The sequence below is a fragment of the Stylophora pistillata genome, chromosome 2 (assembly GCF_964205215.1).
Source record: "Stylophora pistillata chromosome 2, jaStyPist1.2, whole genome shotgun sequence".
Classification (NCBI taxonomy): domain Eukaryota; kingdom Metazoa; phylum Cnidaria; class Anthozoa; order Scleractinia; family Pocilloporidae; genus Stylophora; species Stylophora pistillata.
In genome coordinates this window covers 20474304-20493016 of record NC_142520.1, presented here as the reverse complement: position 1 = coordinate 20493016, position 18713 = coordinate 20474304, and the positions used below count along the sequence as shown (strand labels likewise).

Below are 18713 nucleotides of genomic sequence, written 5' to 3'. Positions count from 1 at the left end.
TGTCAGAAATTTTCGTCAGGAAATATAAGAAAATACACTTGCATAAATGTGCCCTCCGAAATTGAAAATAAATCATGGGTCGCGGGGATAAGTTTCCTCATTTTATGATCTCTTGGTGTGGTGTGCCAGGGGAGTAATCATCATTTGTGAAGATTTAGGCCTTAGTAAGGTTCGAGAGATGATATTTAGGAAAATATTCAAATTATTGAAAATACTATAACGTGGCAGAATAGAGCAAGGAAATCATCGAAGATGTAGAGACTTGAGATCGGCTGTAATAAACTCATTACAATTTTCAACGCTCACGCAAAAAGAAAGGAAAAAGAAAAGAACCTTCTTCCGTATTTCCAAAAGAAAATTCGAAAGGTTAGAGTCCTTATTTCGTGTTTTGCAACTCAATTATGCAAATTAATATGATGCTGGTGCTAAAAATGAAAAAAAAAATTATCCCGTTAACCATGAATTAGTCAAAATATCAACCGTTAGCCGTAAAAGCCATCACCCCATATAGCCACTCTTAAAAATGGACCTTCGCGTTAGGGGTTAAGTGAATATCGCCCAGATCGAAAAATTCAATTATGCACAATTCTTGAAAAGCCAATGAGGTTTCGATTAACTTTAGAGTAGGAAAGATTCATGCGCAAAGTTTTAACGAAATCGATTTTTGGACTCGAAATGACCCGGACCACTTCTTCTAACTGGGTGAATTGTACATCTTTATAAAGCCGCACCTACACTTAAAACTAGGAAATTCTAAAAAACATGCAATAGCTGAGAAAAATTCGTTCGCTACATACGTCATCATAGAGTACAGATGAAAGACATTTGTAAATTAATTGCAAAAATTGCGAAAATATGATCTTTCCTTACATTTCATAATGGCAAAGAAAAAGCCTCCTTTCCACAGGGTTAAGCTTTTTATTTTGCATGACTGCACAGCGCCTTATTACGAAAAATTGATACGCTATTTCAAAGGCTGCTTAACAAAAAGAAAGCGAAAAAGGAAAGCTTCTGAATTACACTTTTTTCTGACTCTTCAGTTACAGTGTAACCAGGACTTGGTTACCTTGTTTCCTTTTGTTACAGATTATTTTGAAGTTTTCTTAGCTTTTTACGTCTAAGTTTTAATTTGACGTGGGACGGTGGGAACATTCAACGTATTCGAAAGGTGTTCAATATTGAACCAGAAATATTTTGTTAAGATTTAGATGAAAACTTAAAAAAAATTGTTTAAAACCAATAGCGGAAAGAATAGGATAGAATAGAATATGGTAGCAGCCTTATCTAAAACATTCAAGCTCATTTCTTGCGAAACTACTTTTAAATACCTAGGCGTGGTGTTCGACAATTTTATGACTTAGAAGGCTCACGCAGACTATATGTGTAAAAAGGTGGCGTCAAGAGTTAGTATTCTGGGCCGCATTAGAAGTTTCGTCACAAAAGAGGCAGCAATACTTGTTCATAATACCTTAATTCTTCCCTTATTTGATTACTGTGACATTGCCTGGAGTAACCTTTTACAACAAGATATAGATCGACTACAGCGCTTACAAAATAGATCTGCACGGATTATTACACGTTGCTCTCGGTCATCTGAAGCAATAGATCAGCTGCAATGGCCGACTCTTTCCAGTAGACGCTATTACCACAAGGCTAAACTCGTTTTCCACTGTCTCCACTCATTAGTTCCTAGTTACTTTTCATCATATTTTACCAGATTTTCGAATATTCACAATTATTCCACGAGGCAAAGTCTGAGGCTATCCCTACCAAAAGTAAAACAGAATTTTGGGAGAAGGACCTTTCTTTCTACTGGCGCAGAAATTTTTAATAAACTTCCTTTAAACATTGTGAAGAGTGAAAACATTCAAACGTTCTGTCGCCGAGCAAAACATTTCCTTTTACCGTAATTTTTGATAAATTTGATATTTTATTTACTTGTTATGTTTTAATTGTGTTTTAGCTTTGTAGTTTTAGGCTGTTAATGTAGTTGTAAAATCTTAGTCATTATATATACATATATATCTATTCTAGAAATTTGATGTAAATTATTTTCAATACAGGGCCCCTATGGATACCAGCCTTAGAGCTGAATGGGCTACCCTGTGTAAATAAAGTTTGCTTTACTTTACTTTACTTCAAACTTTCAGCTTATTCAGATTTCGACAAATCCGTGTGCGAATAATCCTACTTATCCACCCTTAAAAATGAACATCACTAATCATAAAATATGCAAAGTTTGTCCAATAGAGCTTGAATGCAAGACTACTATGTCAGGTTTCTTTTGATTTTTAAAAGCTCCCGCTGATTCCTCAACAGAGATACACATTTTATTCCGGCCTTCCTGTCTTGGGAAATAAGCCTGATCGTATCATATGAATCTGTGCGTGCACAATAAAACAGCTTTTATGTAATCTTTAACAAAATATTTTCAATATACTTTTTATATGACTAATCCAATATTTCCCACTCAAAACCATTGCTGTTAATTTACTCACCCCTTATCCCCTACGCGAGATTTAAGAATTTTGTTGATCTGAAAAAAGTGCTGAAGATTTTGGAGGAGGTACAAATCCCGTGTACTAGTCCTTCCTAAATCCAGACTCCATATTCTAGTGTCTCTAAAGCACGTTTCTTTATCTCAATTAAGTAACAAAATACCATTGGTAAACACCTCAGCTCTTTTCTCTGCACATTATCACAAAATACAGGAAGGTGTTAGATAACTCACGAACCCCCTACTCTCTAAGGCCTTTATAGAGGACATCCGGTTCCTTATAACCGTACTTGAATTTTATCATTTACTACTGTTTATATTTCTGTTAAACTGGATTAAGGGATGCGCTAGAATTAGGGTGCAATAGAGGTCTGGTGTGTTGTTTCCATTTCGTCCTTTTTCTAAGTCTTTTCGTTGAAAATTGTTTTTAAAATCTAATAGAAATATTTTGTGGATGAGAAAAGTGCACAATATTGAACAGGAAGAAACTCATTTTTTCAAATAATTGAGGTGATAACTTCGGATATAAATACAAAGAAAGTAATAAAATAGCATCATTCTAAACAAACTTTTACATGATGAGCGACTTTGGCCGAATTTTTTCTTAGATCAAATGAAACTTAATTACTTAAGAGCGGCTCACCCGAAATAGCGCCTGGAGGTGTGCAATATGATAAAATTGAAAATACCCTAGCTTTGGCAGAATATACGTCTGGATGAATTATATCTAGACAAAATACTTTAAGTTCCATTGCATTTTGATTTTACCCCAACGGCGGTAAAATCGATTTGGTGGCTCTCATGTCAGCTTCACTAGGTCTAGATAAACAATATTTGAACTTCGCTTGAGAATAAACCGAACCATAAATGTGACCAACGATTTTCTCAATGGAGAGAACGCGTATTTAGGAACACTCTGAAGCGTTATTTGTCCAAATCCGTCGTGAACTAAGTTTTTGGGCAATTTTTGTTTTTTTTTTTCATTATTTCACTCATTTAGGTGGACAAAGAAATGGCAAGACATCCTTTTCTTTGAAAAAAAAGCAGTCTCCTCTTCAAGAAAAGACAGAAGACATCGTTTAAGAAGAGAAGTTGCATCCATTGCCAACAAACACGCCGATATTTTTTTTCTTTTTAAGTTGAAGGATTGTGAGTACTTTTCAGCACCACTGCAAAGTGTTGCGGCGTATACAGTACGGCAAGTGCATATTTACAGAGGGAAGGCACACGCTTCTCGACAAGGCAAAGATGCTTTTGAAAAACATCAGGAAGGATCTAGTGCACAGAACTATATTGCCAATTCTGAGATTGCAGAGTAAAGAATTCAGGAGTTACCGCAGAGCTGGGCATTGTGATCTTCGAGAAAGGCTTTCCATTTTAGTGCTAAGCAGAAGGCCTTCCTAGAAGACAAATTTAAAATAGGAGAACACACTGGAATCATAGCAGATCCTGCAGAGGTGGCTCAGGATATGGGGCATGGAAATCATGAATATTGAGCCGCAGATCAGTCATTGTAGATGAATTCCTAGCACCCAAGCAAATGATGGTCAGTTGCCTAGGGTTCTCCTCCCGCAACTCTGATGCGCGCTGGCGGAGAAATCGTCAGCGGCAGTTGGCACGAAAAGTAAAGGCCTATTCAAAAGTGACGGCAAATAATGACAGCGCGATCACATCAAACAAACTATGTTTGTAGGCATTTAGGCATGGAGGATGAGACAGAGAGAGGAGACCGGTTTTGGAATACCAAGATGAAGTTTTTATACGGAGAAACAATGCATAAGGAGGGTTCCTTTGGCAGAAAATAAATGCAACTATGGGATGAGAGACCAAGAATGGTGAGAAAATCACGCTCAGTTTCCAAAGGCTCGACACAGCAGAGAAATTTAGTCTCCGGCGAGATTTAAGGGAGAGAAGTTTCTCAAGAAACGGTACTTGGAGAAAATTCCTGAGGATGGTCGCGTGCTTCAAAGTTACAGCGGCGAGTCAAATATCGTTGTCACGCAAACTACGCAACTTCAAATTACTTATTCAGTAAAACATTAAAGGGTAACAGCCTCATTTTACGTGCTGCGCTATGATCGAGAAGAATTTGGTAAAGACTCAAATTTACAAAAGCCATTGAATTTGAATACGATCTAGCTTAACAATTAATTAGGTAACAGCAAGACTTGCAAATGTTTGGTAAGACCTTCTCACGAAACTTTCATATAGCAAAAGAATGACAACCCTGAATGTAATTTGAAACAAAGTTCTGAAGGAAATATGTTTATTAATACAAGCAAATATTTTAAAATTTAATCTTTGTATCTTGTAGAAAGAAATACACTGGAGTAAATAAATAGAAGTATGGTTTTACCTAAACCTACCAGCTAAAAGCTTGTTTATTATTTGACTAACAATGATGTCTGATTCGTCTATGCAATTATCCTATCAGTATAGAGAATTACTCCTTTTAAATACAAATCTCATTTATCTGTGTAATGTCAAGCCTTCTTTTAAAAAAAAAATGGTAATAGGAGGAGGGTGAAGAAAACATTTGTAAAGAATCAAGTTGTTCTATTGTATTGTAATCTTTATTTAGACACGATCAATTCATCAGCCTATAAAAATACATATCACATTCGCTAAGATATTTAAAATTAAAACTACATACTATAACACTAAAGCTGTTTTCCGTGAATGCCGTGCGTTAGACTTAAAAAATGTCATTGATCTTACGTTTAAATAACCCCAGAGACTCTGTGTTCCTTATATCGCGTGGTAAACTGTTCCATAATGTGGCGCCATTGTAGCTAAAGCTTTTCTGTAATAATTAGTGCGCGGTAGTGGAACATTAAGCTTATTTTCAGAGTCCCTGAGGTCATAAGCAGAGTCACGCCACGTAAACTTTGAATATAGATACCTTGGAGCTAGCCCGTGCAGACATCTAAACATCATGGTGGCTTTATGGATTTCCTGCTGGCGTGCAAGATTTTTCCACCCTAAAAACTCGAGTAGCTCAGTTGCATCAGCATCATAGTTAGAGAATGTCAACACACGGGCTGCTCTATTCTGCAATTTCTGCAGTTTGTCTCGTAGCGTTTTCCCACAGCTACCCCAAACAATGTCACAGTAATCAAAGTGAGGTTTTACTAAAGCTTGGTAGATGAGATGTAAGGTTGATGCTGGGATCAGGTGCCTAATTCGCTTTAGGGCCCCGATACCAGAGGCGATCTTTTTCGTTAGTTTTTCGATGTGACTATGCCAATCGAGTTTATCGTCTATTATTACACCAAGCGATTTTGTAGCTGAAACCTGGCTCACTTGAGTATTGTTCATTCTAATTGTTGGTGAAGCTGTGAGAGTATTCAGTCTCTGCCTCGACCCTATTAGCATGAATTCGGTTTTAGTCATGTTCAACGTGAGTTTGTTCGCTTGTAGCCAGTTGAAGACGTTTTCTAGGTCTTCATTTAGACAAAACTGAACGTTCTCAAGATTGCTTCCCGCATATGTGAGGTGCGTGTCATCGGCATACATTCTCGGTTTACAATTTGATATGCAATTTGGAAGATCGTTGATATATAATAAGAACAATAATGGACCGAGAATGGTCCCTTGAGGGACGCCGCAAGTCAACGAGTAGCTACTGGATAGCGACCCGTTGACAGAGCATTTTTGTGTTCGGTTTTCCAAATATGACTGAAACCATCTGAAAGATTTTTCATGTATACCATAATAGTTTAGTTTCGATAGAAGGATCTGATGATCAACAGTGTCAAAAGCTTTTTTCAAATCTAGAAAAATGACTCCATTGATTTTCTCGTTATCAATACTATATGCCCAAGAATCTGTCGCTTCCAACAAAGCTGTTACAGTTGAATGATTAGCACGAAACCCTGATTGGTTTTGACATAAAATATCGTGCTCTTCCAAATAGGCATATAACTGTTCATAAACTATCCTTTCACACACCTTCGCCATTATTGGAATCACCGATATTGGGCGGTAATTGTTAGCATCACCGCGGTCACCTTGTTTATAAAGAGGGGTAATCCTTGCATATTTCCAGACGTCTGGGAACGTCCCTTGGCTAATAGATTGATTGAAAATATCACATATCGGCACACAAATGAGATCAGCACATTCCCTGATAAGCCTAGCAGATATTTTGTCAAGGCCTGTTGCCTTTGACTTGTCTAGTTTATTTAAAAGTGAAAATACTTTAGTTGGATTGGTGGGTTGGTGCTTAAACCGTTTATCTGTTGCGGTAAGATATCTTTGATAGCTACCACTATCACAATTTATCTCACTGGCAAGTTTTGGACCAATATTAGCAAAGTGGTTATTGAATTCGTTTGATAGCTCCAACGGATTAGTTATCGTTAATCCGTTCACTTTTAGTGACGCCACTGGCGTTTTCCCAGATTTTCGAGAAGTTAGCTCGTTTATAGTCTGCCAGGTCTTTCGGGAGTCGCTGGTTTGCTTATTAAAACTATTTTGGTAATAAGCTTGCTTAGCTGAGCGTATTTGCTTATTGACTATATTTCTTTGTTTCTTAAATAATGCCCAATCGTTAGGATCATTTGTCTTGCCAGCTTTGATTTTTAATATGTCTCTATTATGCATAAGGTCTTTCAATTCAGAGGTAATCCACGGAGAGCTCCGTGAACGAACGCGCATCGTTTTCAGTGGGGCATGTTTGTCAGCGATAGCCAGAAATGTACATTTCCATTGCTGCCACATCACGTTTGGGTTGGAAGACTCGTATACATTATCCCAACATTGAGATAGAATATCATAACGAAACTTTTGGCGATCGAAATTTCGGAAATTTCTGTATGTAATAGAATTATGTCCGTTAGACATCCCATTCAGGGAAAGTTTTCTATATACATACACCATGCTATGATCACTTATTCCGATATGACAAACTCCCGAACATGCAATCTTATCCGAGCAGTTGGTATAAATTAAATCATTTAGAGTTGATGAGGTGGGTGTTATCCTCGTCGGTTCAGAGATAAGCTGCTCGAGTCCGTAGACATCAGCAATACTCCTTAATTTGGATGTGTTATTGTCATATCGAGTCGTGATCATGTCACAGTTCATGTCTCCCAGTACAAAAAATTCTACATTTTCACTATCCAATCTCCCAATTAGGGATTCAAAAGTTGAAAAAATGCCAATAGGAGAGTCAGGTGGTCTGTACCAAGTAACAATCACAAAAGATTTTGAATTTGGCTTATGGATTTCCAAGCAAAGATTTTCTAGTGTATCCATGTGTAGGTCATTTCGTACTGTAAAGTCGATTGAAGTTTTTACATAGAAGCATACCCCTCCGCCGCATTTTTTTAGTCTATCGCGGCGAACTATTTCGTATCCCGGAATATGAACTTCTTGATCTCGAATACTCTCGTTCAGTTTCGTTTCATTTATGGAAACAATATCGATATCATTATTTGCTAATATGATTCTTAATTCGTCTATATGAGTAATTAATTGATTAATATTTAGTGATGCCATTCTAAAACCGCGCAAAGGAGGTAATATTAAGACAGATTTTTTGGCCTTTTGGTTGTTTAATTGATCCCGCACGGCATTGACGGACAGCACATTATCTCATTCTAGGTGCGATTTAAAATTATTATAAAACTGCTCATTACCTTTAAAATTTAAGTGCAGTCCACCTTTGTTGAGTCCACTATGAGAGTTCTCAGAGCTAAAGAGATCGAATTTGTCTCAATTTATATATATTGACACAGATCATAGCTTGCTATCCTCTCTGGTGCCTTGAGATGTCAGACTAAAATGGAGATATCAGGTCAATGACAACATTGGTTTGATGAAGTGTATGTTTTAGGCCCTGGTATCATGCAGTACACGAGGAATAGATTCGACCACATTTTCTCTCTGAAATTTGTTGTCAAATACTATGTAATTGACACTACATTTACTAAATTTTGACAGGTCCGTGAGCAACAACCATTTGAAGAAATTACCATCAGGCATTTTCAGTCACAATACCCAGCTGAGTAGGCTGTAAGTTTGGAGTCTCTCTTAATATTGGTGTAAGAAGAACAATTCAAATCCCACCTTCAAAACAGAGATTTGAATGCGTGTGTTATATTGCATATTTGATGTATATCAGTGGTCATGTCCCGAGTAAAGCCGTACTAAACATAGACTAAGAAATTTGTTTCTAAAACAGGCATTGTATTCGTTCGCAAAAATAGATTATCGAAGAAAAATTTGTAAGGGAGTTTGTTGAGGGATCATTCTAGGGTCAAGTTTACCGTTAGACCTTTTCCCTCTTCCTTAAGAAGTCTCGTTGTCAAGTCAAGAATGTTCTATGTAGTTCAGTGTTCAAGGCTGTGTTTCAGTCTTCTTCTGTTTATCCATCTTTGCACGAACAAATGAAAAAGCACAAACAAAACAAAAAGACAAACAAAAAAAACAAAAAAAAAAAGAAAAAGCAGCTTATATAGTGACACCTATAGTGACAACCCAGCTTAAATGAGCCAGTCATTTCAGTTACAGTGCAATAACTGTAAACGATGATGTCATTTCCCTTTATTTCTTTCCAAGCGTCTATGAAACATTATCATGGTATACGCGAAATTTACAAATTATTTGGATGTGAAAAAAATGTTCAAGACTTAGGAGCTAGGGGTACGAATCCCGTGTACTAGTCCTTCCTAAATCCAGACCCCCCATTCCAGTGTCTCCGAACCATGTTTCTTTAGCTCAATGAAGTAACAAAATACCAGTGGTGAACGATTCAGCTCTCTTCTCTGCACATTATCACAAAATACAGGAAGGTGTTAGATAACTCACGACCCCCACCGATTCTTTAAGGCCTTTGCAGAGACTCCCGGTTCCTTATAACCGTACTTCAATTTGACTATTTACTGTTGTTTATATTTCTGTTAAACTGGATTAAGGGATGTGCTAGAATTAGGGTGCAATGGGGGTCTGGTGTGTTGTTTCTATTTTGTCCTTTTTTCAAGTCTTTTAGATGAAAATTGTTTTTAAAATCTGATAGAAATATTTTTTGGATGAGAAAAGTGTACAACATTGATCAGGAAGAAGCTCCTTTTTTCAGAAATTCGAAGTGATAACTTCGGATATAAATATAAAGAAAGTAATAAAATAATGTCATTCTAAACAAACTTTTACATGGTGAGCGACTTTGGCCGAGTTTTTTTGTAGATCAAATTAAACTTAATTACTTAAGAGCGGCCCTCCCTAAATAGCGCCTGGAGGTGTGCAATATGAAAAAATTGAAAATCCCCTAGCCGTCTGGATGAATTATATTTAGACAAAATACTTTAAGTTCCATTGCATTTTGATTTTGTGCGAACGGCGGTAAAATCGATTTGGTGGCTCTCATGTCAGCTTCACTAGGTCTAGATAACCAATAATTTGAACCTCATTTTACGTGCTGCGTTATGATCGAGAAGGATTTGGAAAAGACTAAAATTTACAAAAGCTATTGAATTTGAATACGATCTAGCCTCACAATTAATTAGGTAACAGCAAGACTTGCTAATGTTTAGTAAGGCCTTAATGTCACGAAACTTTCATATAGCAAAAGAATGACATCCCTGAATGTAATATGAAGCAAAGTTCTGAAGGAAATATGTTTATTAATACAGGCATATATTTTAAAATTTAATCTTTATATCTTGTAGAAAGAAATACACTGAAGTAAATAAATAAAAGTATGGTTTTACCTTAACATAACAGCTAAAAGCTTCTTAACTATTTGACTAACAATGAGGTCTGATTCACCTATGCAATTATCCTATCAGTATAGAGAATTACTCCTTTTAAATACAAATTTTATTTATCTTTGTATACTTCATCCTGCTCTTAAAACTATCAAGCTGCAACTTTTTGTACCTTTTATGTAAGACAAATCCATTACTAAAACAAATGCATTGTGTCAACATAACAAGCAAAATGCTGAGTCATTAGTTATTAACCCTTTGACCCCTAACAGTGACCAGCATCTAAATTCTTCTTACAATATTAACCCCAAATTAAACATAAAGTCACGAGAATGAAGGAAATAATTACTAACTAAAGAGGCTCTTGATTGTTAAACAAATTCTCCTTGTCAGCTCCTTGGAAAATGTATTGAGAACAGTATGGAGAATATTCATACTGTTGTTAGCATGTAAAGGGTTTAGTGGTCAAACCTTTATGTACACAATTCCATAAATACATTAGAGCAGAAACCCTGCCTCTAAAATGGGGGTCAGTTAAAAAAAAAAAATGAGTTTATAAAGTTTTCTATGTAATATATCAGTGCATACCAAGTGATATCAGTGACAACTTTCAGTACTTTTGCATTCCGACAGGTTTAACCTGTCTAGCAAACATAGCTAATTTAAACAATTTTGCACCAATTTTAAAATGTTTTTCTTCTCGCAATATGTTTTGGCGCTGTGAATTTGGCTTGCTTTCGATAGGCGCGGACTTTAATTTAACGGATAAACTTAAAGCACGTCTGCACTACTTGCCACCATTATTATTATTATTATTATTATTATTATTATTAATATTGTTATTATTATTATTGTTATTATCATCATTATTTCTTAGCTCGCTAGCTACTCTAAGTCTATGAATATATGTATTGGGGTTTCTTCTATACAAGCGCAACATGGGACGATGTTTTTGTGCACTCTATCTTGTTGACAGTAACCCTAAATCAGCATTCCGGCGAGGATATCTACCTGATTCTCAGAATTAGTTCGTCTTGACCATTTTACTTTAATTTTGAAGACAAGCAAAGGCTGCGAAAATTTTAAAAGTTAGAGGGCATAAAGTTTCTTTAATTTATTACCGCTGAGGTATACCCCATTACGACTTTTTCCTTCCCGCGTGGGTTTTTACGCCAGTGGACCGATCGATAGAAAGTGCGGTCTTTTGCTTTAATATTGAACTCGCTTGGACCATTCAGAAGTACAACGTTTAATTCATGGAGAACTTTCAGAAGCAAAGAAACGGATATTTACTAAGGCAGTCGACGCAGAAATTCGAAACAACTTAGTGTTCTTTTCAACCTTTGCAAAAAGAGCAACCAGTAGGCAAAAACAAGATTAACAATCGAATATCATTGATGCAAAGGACCGGTTTACAAAACATGTTTTAACTTGCTAGTGGTAGGAAAATTTCGGCCAGACGACCTTTCTAATCCCGACCAATCATAGCGAAAAAAGTCCCCACGAAGGACATGAACTATTACACTAGCTAGATGAGCTCACGATTCTCGTTAATTTTAATCTTGACATGTGTCAAAGTTGGATTGATTCCTTCGCAACTTATTGTAATACCCTAATTTCCTTACATGATTGGCATGAGGGACAGTATTCTAATTCGTGCAAGCATACCCCAGTTCTCTGATCTAGTTGGTACTTGATTCATACTCTAATACGACAATCTGACTGGTTTGTGATACACCAAAAATGCGGCAATCTGATTGGCACGTGATATATACTCCTATGAGACAATCTGATTGGTTTGTGATACACCAGAAGTGCGGCAATCTGATTGGTATGAGTGGCATACCATCCTTAACGCTGACATAGAGTTGTTATTTTTTTGATAACTCAAAAATCATAAAAGTCAAAATTTTCACCGATTTAGTGAAATCGTGAATTACCTTCCTATGTAATACTTTTACCAAAGAGTTTTATCATGGCTACTTGTTTGGAGAGTCCTTCATATTAATCAATAACCTTTCCTTCAAAGCTAATAGAGCAATGTTATTTGTCTCAGATGAGATAGGAAATCATAGTTAACTGATATTTGGTAACGTTAAGGCCCATCGTTACCATTTATTTTGAAGTGAAAATTAAATCAGCAACTTTTTTAGCCCTCTCCACTCGGTGAGGGTCATGTACAGTTCTCAGCATCATTTAACAATGTAAATCTAACTACCTGATGGAATTATTTCTTGTTGATAGGGACTTGTCCTATAATCAGTTCACCTTACCCCTGTTAGTTTTGAAAAGGATTGCATGGCTCAAAGAACTGTAAGTACCAACCAAGGTAAATCTTTATTTATTGCTGTTACATCCAGGTGAGTAATGGGAGGGACTGAGGTGGTTTCGGGCAGAATTCCACTACTTGAAATGAAAAATATAAAGTCGGGGGAGAAAAAAATTCAACGCACGGCGAGTGATAAAACACCGCCGGTCTAACTCTACATCCCCGCCCCAAAGCCCCCAGTCCCTTTTCACAAACCCTATCTCCCCACCAAACGAAGACGAGAAAGTCTGCACCATAAACGTTTGCAGTACGAGCTCTATGCAACAGTTTAGAGCCTGGTTGTTCTGGATTGTTGAATCCCAACGGTTAAATTTCCCTGAAAACAATCCACATTTTGTCAAGAAAGTTGGCACTTATTTCAGGTTTCATCAAGGCGAGAGAAACCGATAAAAATGTATCGTATTTCTCGTTTGGTGTGAAAAAAGTACGTCAAAAAGGTGATTTTGACCGAGCTTTGTAGTTTCTAGAGCTATGTCTTATTGAACGTAGACCTGCCAGAGGCGATCACTGATTGTAACCGTACACTGGATATGATTATCACAAGAAATGATAACCACACCGTCTGTTCGGTATATGTCGACCGCGATATAGGGATCTCAGGCAATATATGAAAAAGAGCGCACAGCAGGTTATGGCGATTTATGGCGAAACATCACTTGAAGTCGATAAAGAACTTGTTGGAAACACTTACACTGCTACGCAGAGCTTCGACGGCTTTCTTGATTTTATTGAAAATATTTAGACTGGAACGAGACCCAAATAATTTCTTTTTAAGGTAAATGGAACCTCAAATAGACGACCTTATATAATTCATAGGTTACTTTAATACATGATAACAGTCCGATTCGATTCAGTCTAGTGAATTCCTTTCCCCTCTTGATCCCCATCTCAGAAATAATTTAGCTCGGGTGCCGTACGAATGCAGCCTGACAGTGACATTCATTGAAATCTTAGACCGGCCCTCCAAGATCAGAGTTTATCATTTAATTACATTTTTGCGAGTGTTTCTCGCACTTTCAGCGGTGGTCCTTTATCCAGCAACAGATTCGTTGGGAAGCGTTTTGAAGTTATAAAATAGAGAATCCAAACCGCCGGTAACTCCTTTGTCCTTTCTAATACAATGACGCGTGGTTTCTAAACTGTGGCTGATTGACATCTGTCCTTACCGAAATACTAGTTGGAGCCTTTTGGTTTCTCAAATCAGCAATCCTACAAAAACAATATTGCAATTCTCTTGGAATTTGTCCGTCATGACTGTTTCGGTTTTGGAGACTAGCAAATAGCTGAGTAAGTTTAAAAAAGTTAGATAGCATGACGTTTCTTTTGAAATCCCAGAGACACGTGCCACTTTATTCGCTGAGGAGATGATATACACCCTGTCTGAGCGATTCTCTCATATGCTAGGCAGAGAACATTCCATTTTTAAGGAGTGAAAAGACGGTCACTCAATGAAATATGTATGTGTTTGGGTGAAAATTGTAATACTGAGAATGATTTTAAAGTTAGTATATTTAGAAACATTTGGAGACTGGCCTCGCAGTCCGTAGATCCAAAGAGTCTTCGAGATCCAGAACCGATGAGCAGTAAAAATAGTGAGATCTGAAAGACCTTAATTGAAGCTATTTGACGGTCACTGATAGGCACGGATGAATTATATCAGCATAAGTTTGTGTATAATGCTGTTGCCAGAAGATCGAGTATGATTCCAGCATAATTACTTATGCGTAAATGCGTCAAACTGCGTTGCAAAAATCTTGAATTATCTGTAAATGTAATAATCCTATCAGGGAATTATATCTTGAAAAGTTGCATGGCTTCTGTTAAACCAAATCAACTAGTTCTGTTTAACGTACTTCCTCGAATTAACGCCTGGGCGCTTCTTTAAAATCGCGGTCAATAAAAATGCAAAAACAGAATTCGGCCAATATCCAGCCCTCTTGACCTCACGCTTGGTTAATAACGCATATATCTTAAACTTAGTTATTTCCATTCCTTAGGTACTTTAATGGAAATAAAATCAAGGAGCTACCACCTGGAGTCTTCAATAACAACTCCGAGTTGACTCACCTGTAAGTAATACATTCATAAGTTAATGTTTGATGGATTGTTCAGAATATGACCTCAAAATCTCTTCATTAACAGTGCAATCTCATTAACATTGATGTTAAGCTCCTTTTTTGGTTTCTTGCATCAGAAAGAGTTTGTAAAGCTACAGTTTTTGTTAAAAGCTGGGTCTTAAAGTAATTAAGTTCAAGGGTCTCCGATAGCCTTAATACCTTATTATAGGAAATTAACAATGCATGTAATTAACGCGAACTTCAAAAATTCGCGTTAATTTTATGTATCTTAAATTACCTCATTGTTAATTAAAATGACGTTAATTAAAAGCATCGTTATTTAAAGACACCTTTATTATAAGCAAAGCCACAATTCCTCTACGTCACCGTCAGAGTCGGTTGACGCATCATCCTTTACTATTAAGTTCAAAATGTCCTTAGGTTCATCAGTGTAGCGATCGTCTTCTCTGAGGGGATAACTCACTTCTTCAACTTTCTTGCGCAAAATGTCTATCGCATTTTTGTCATCTCATTTCATTTCTTATGTTTTTTTTACCGGAAATAGAGAGCAAATTTTGTTGCTGGCCGTTGTTGTTTTCTAACGAAATGAGTGCGAAAAATATTAAATTCACGTCTTAATTATGCAACACACCGCACGGAAATTCGCGTTAATTAAATGTATGTAAACATAACTTTTGGAAAATTCGCGTTAATTTTATGACGCGTAAATTTTCTTCGCGTTATTAACATGCTTCGTTATATTCCTATAATAAGGTATGCGATTAAAAGAGAGTGGCATGACTGTTAGAGCGTGTGAGTTAAACAGAGGCAAGTGTCTTTTCTCATCAGTTTCTGGATACTTAAATAAGATTTCTAACCATGATAGGTGACGAATTCCGCTCTTTGAGGACATCTATTTCGTTTTTATAAGGGAACACATCTTAATGACCATTGACAACGAATTATTCTAGAAAAGAAAAGAAAAAAATCATTTCAAAACCCCAATGAACGTTTACGCACAACATCAAAAAAACTGCGTAATGATTTATTCATTCGATTTTTCGAGCTGTAAGAGTTTTGCGTGAAAAACATCCATTGCGTGCTCCACGACACAAAATTTTGAGGGACTAATACTGATACCATCACAGGCTTAAAACATCTGAATTGACTCAAATCATTTACCAAAAATGCGATTCCAAATTTTGATTCAAATACCTTTCTCATTATCAGCAGTACCACACCTTTCAAAAAAGTTGTTGAAGGGACGCTATTTACTTTTATTAATCTAATTTATTCAACCCATGTCATCACCTGATCAAAAGTTATAATATCACTACGATACCTTTAAAAAACTGTTCTGAAAGCCAAATTTACCTTAATCTTCAAATCACGGCTTTGTATTTACCACAAATACGATTTCAATCGTAACTAACTTATCTCATTTAGTTTCAAAACAAATCATAGGAACACCTTCCATGTGGTTTTTCCCTCGACGCGAGCAATCATGATAAAAATAATTGAATGATGTGGACTCTTTGCATACAATGAATGCATATGCTGAACTGAAAAAAGTTGGCTATTTGAAAAATTGATCAAAGTAATGTTTCTCCAAACTCCAGTTCCATGCAGCCTCAGCTGCATTAAGGGACTTCATAAAAATTTTGAAATGATGTTACTTCAGTGCTCTCTTCTCAGTCCCGTAACAGGCTAGGGGGTAACTGTAGTTACTGGTTTCTCTCTTTTCCCGTGCGAAAATAGATCAATCTCTGTCCCCTCGTCCTAGTTCCTATTTACTCTTTTAGAACGCTCACTAGCACGTTATATTATTGATATCTGTGGCTCGGAGACTGAGAACGATACGGCAATAATTTATGACTCGAACCATTAAAGCTAATACAAATCAAGCCTTAGATATAACTGGTTACAACATCACGTGTCCAATCGCCTTACTTCATCATCAGCAAGACTGGCTAGACTTTTCACAAAAAATGGATTGAACACAAAGGACCTGCAAGAATCAAAACATTTATGCTGATATGAATAGTCACAAATATTAGTAATCATTGTGCACTTACAGATTAGGTCTCTGTTAAATTTTATCACAAGATGACTTTGAGTGGTTTAAAAACTTTAGTCAAATCTTAAATTCTTGGCACTCTCTCAACTTTACTATTTAAGCAGAGATCTCCACAACAATAATCAGGCTCGATAGGCTGGGGAACTTATCATTCTCGAGGGAAGGAAATAAAAACTTTGGATCCACCGAATTAAAATGCACGCAGTTAAAAGACCACATATCAACATGTGTTTCGTGGTAAGAGATGATTCGCTGCGCTTTTCAATGGCGAAATGTACTACTTATGTATGTTTTGCGTAGTTGGGCTTCTCGTTTTAGTGGTAAAGACTACTTGCAGTTAGTTGGCATTTTCTCAATGTCAAATACTCTAGAATAAGTGTACCAGACCAAAATGTATCAGGGGTGCAGATGTTTTGCAAGGTTCAAGGAATGCTCAGTCAGACATCTTTAGCACCAAAGAAAAGATAGCCATTCAAGGTGGAAAAACAAATATAACAAAAGAGAAACAAAATCAAAAACAAAACAAAACAAAACGCAAAAAAACAAAACGAAACAACAAAAAAAACAAAACAAAATGTTGAATGCGCACCTAAGTTATTATTCTTGCTATTGGGATTTGGGTTCCAATCAGTACCTCAGCCTACTGTAGCTATTTAACGACGTATGTTATCCCCTAAAATATTTCGCTAAAATTTCCATACGCACTCAGAACGTTAAGACAAAATTCCTAATGACTGATTTGCGAAACTATTCAGCCTGAGTAGTCTGTAAGTTATTAACTTTACATTAACTATTTCAGAACTATACCGAAACACATGTCCTTTCGCGAGTAATGTATCCCACAAATTTGTAATACTTGGTCTATGAAAATACAGGATCAAATTTTCAGCATCTTTATTGGCTGACAAAGCGTCAGTTGATCATTAATCCCAAACAGCCTCTACTCTTTGATTCGCTCCCAACGTGCCACATGATGAAGAACTGGAAATATATTTGGGATTATTTTCTATTTTGAAAAAATTTTTATAAGAAACACTTTGAATGTGTTAAAAATGTTAGGAGTTTACTAATTTGCTACATTTTTGTTCATTAAGTGAATTCGTAACACTCCTCTAATGCTACTTTGACCTATACCCAATTTATCTAAACCAATTTTTAGAAACAATGGTGAAAAGGACTCAATTACGACTAACTCCTGGAATCGAGGACAGATCTTAAATTAGGCTATCTCCATTTCTTAGGTCCTTGAATGATAACCAAATTAAGGAGCTACCACCTGGACTCTTCAATTACAACTCCAAGCTGTACCACCTGTAAGTAACACATTCATAAGTTAATATTTAATGGATGGTCCGTGCTCCAGCTCCATGCAGCTCTAGCCGCATTAAGGGACTTCATAAAACGTTTTAAATGATGTTTAGATGTAGTACATTACTCAGTTCCGCGCCAGAAGATATCTGTTTCGCTAGTTCCTCGTTTCGCTCTTTTCTTTCACAGAAATAGACATATCTCTGCTCTCTCGCACCAGTGCCTTTTTACTCACCTAGGACAGAGGGTCTGAATGGGGGTACTTCAATAACACTAAACACTTATTTTTTCGGCTAAATAACATTAAACAGTCAATTTTTGGTAATTGTAACACTAACATTAGAAATTTCATTGTAACATTATTTTTTTTTCCCATATACAAACAAACCACGGCCTAAAATGGGAAATATCTATGTTTGGCCCATGTTTATCGTATCAAAGAGGTTTTTCGGCCAATTTCCAACATAAATGAGTGTTTAAACTTGACTAGTAATGAATGCAATGACAGACTATTTCTTTTACCGATAAGACTGGCTAAAGTACCCACAATACTGACATAATGGTCAACAAATATGACAGACATGTTACTCCATCCTGGCCAAAAGCATTTAATTATATTCCATACCTAAATAGTCCTGATTGTCATGATAGTCCCAGATGTTTCTAGAGATCAAGGCGGAAATGAGCGTGGATGGCGCGACCAATTGTGCTGAACGTTATGTCTGTAGCATTGTCC

The 18713-nt window shown here is 36.6% G+C and overlaps 1 long non-coding RNA gene across 1 annotated transcript; it reads left to right on the top strand.

The window, feature by feature from the left end:
• Positions 1-12450: 12450 nt before the first annotated feature.
• LOC148737679 (uncharacterized) lies at positions 12451-17949 on the top strand. The gene is made up of 3 exons (XR_015996585.1): positions 12451-12519; positions 14533-14604; positions 17911-17949. It is a non-coding gene; the product is annotated as an uncharacterized LOC148737679 (long non-coding RNA).
• The last annotated feature ends 764 nt before the right edge of the window (positions 17950-18713 follow it).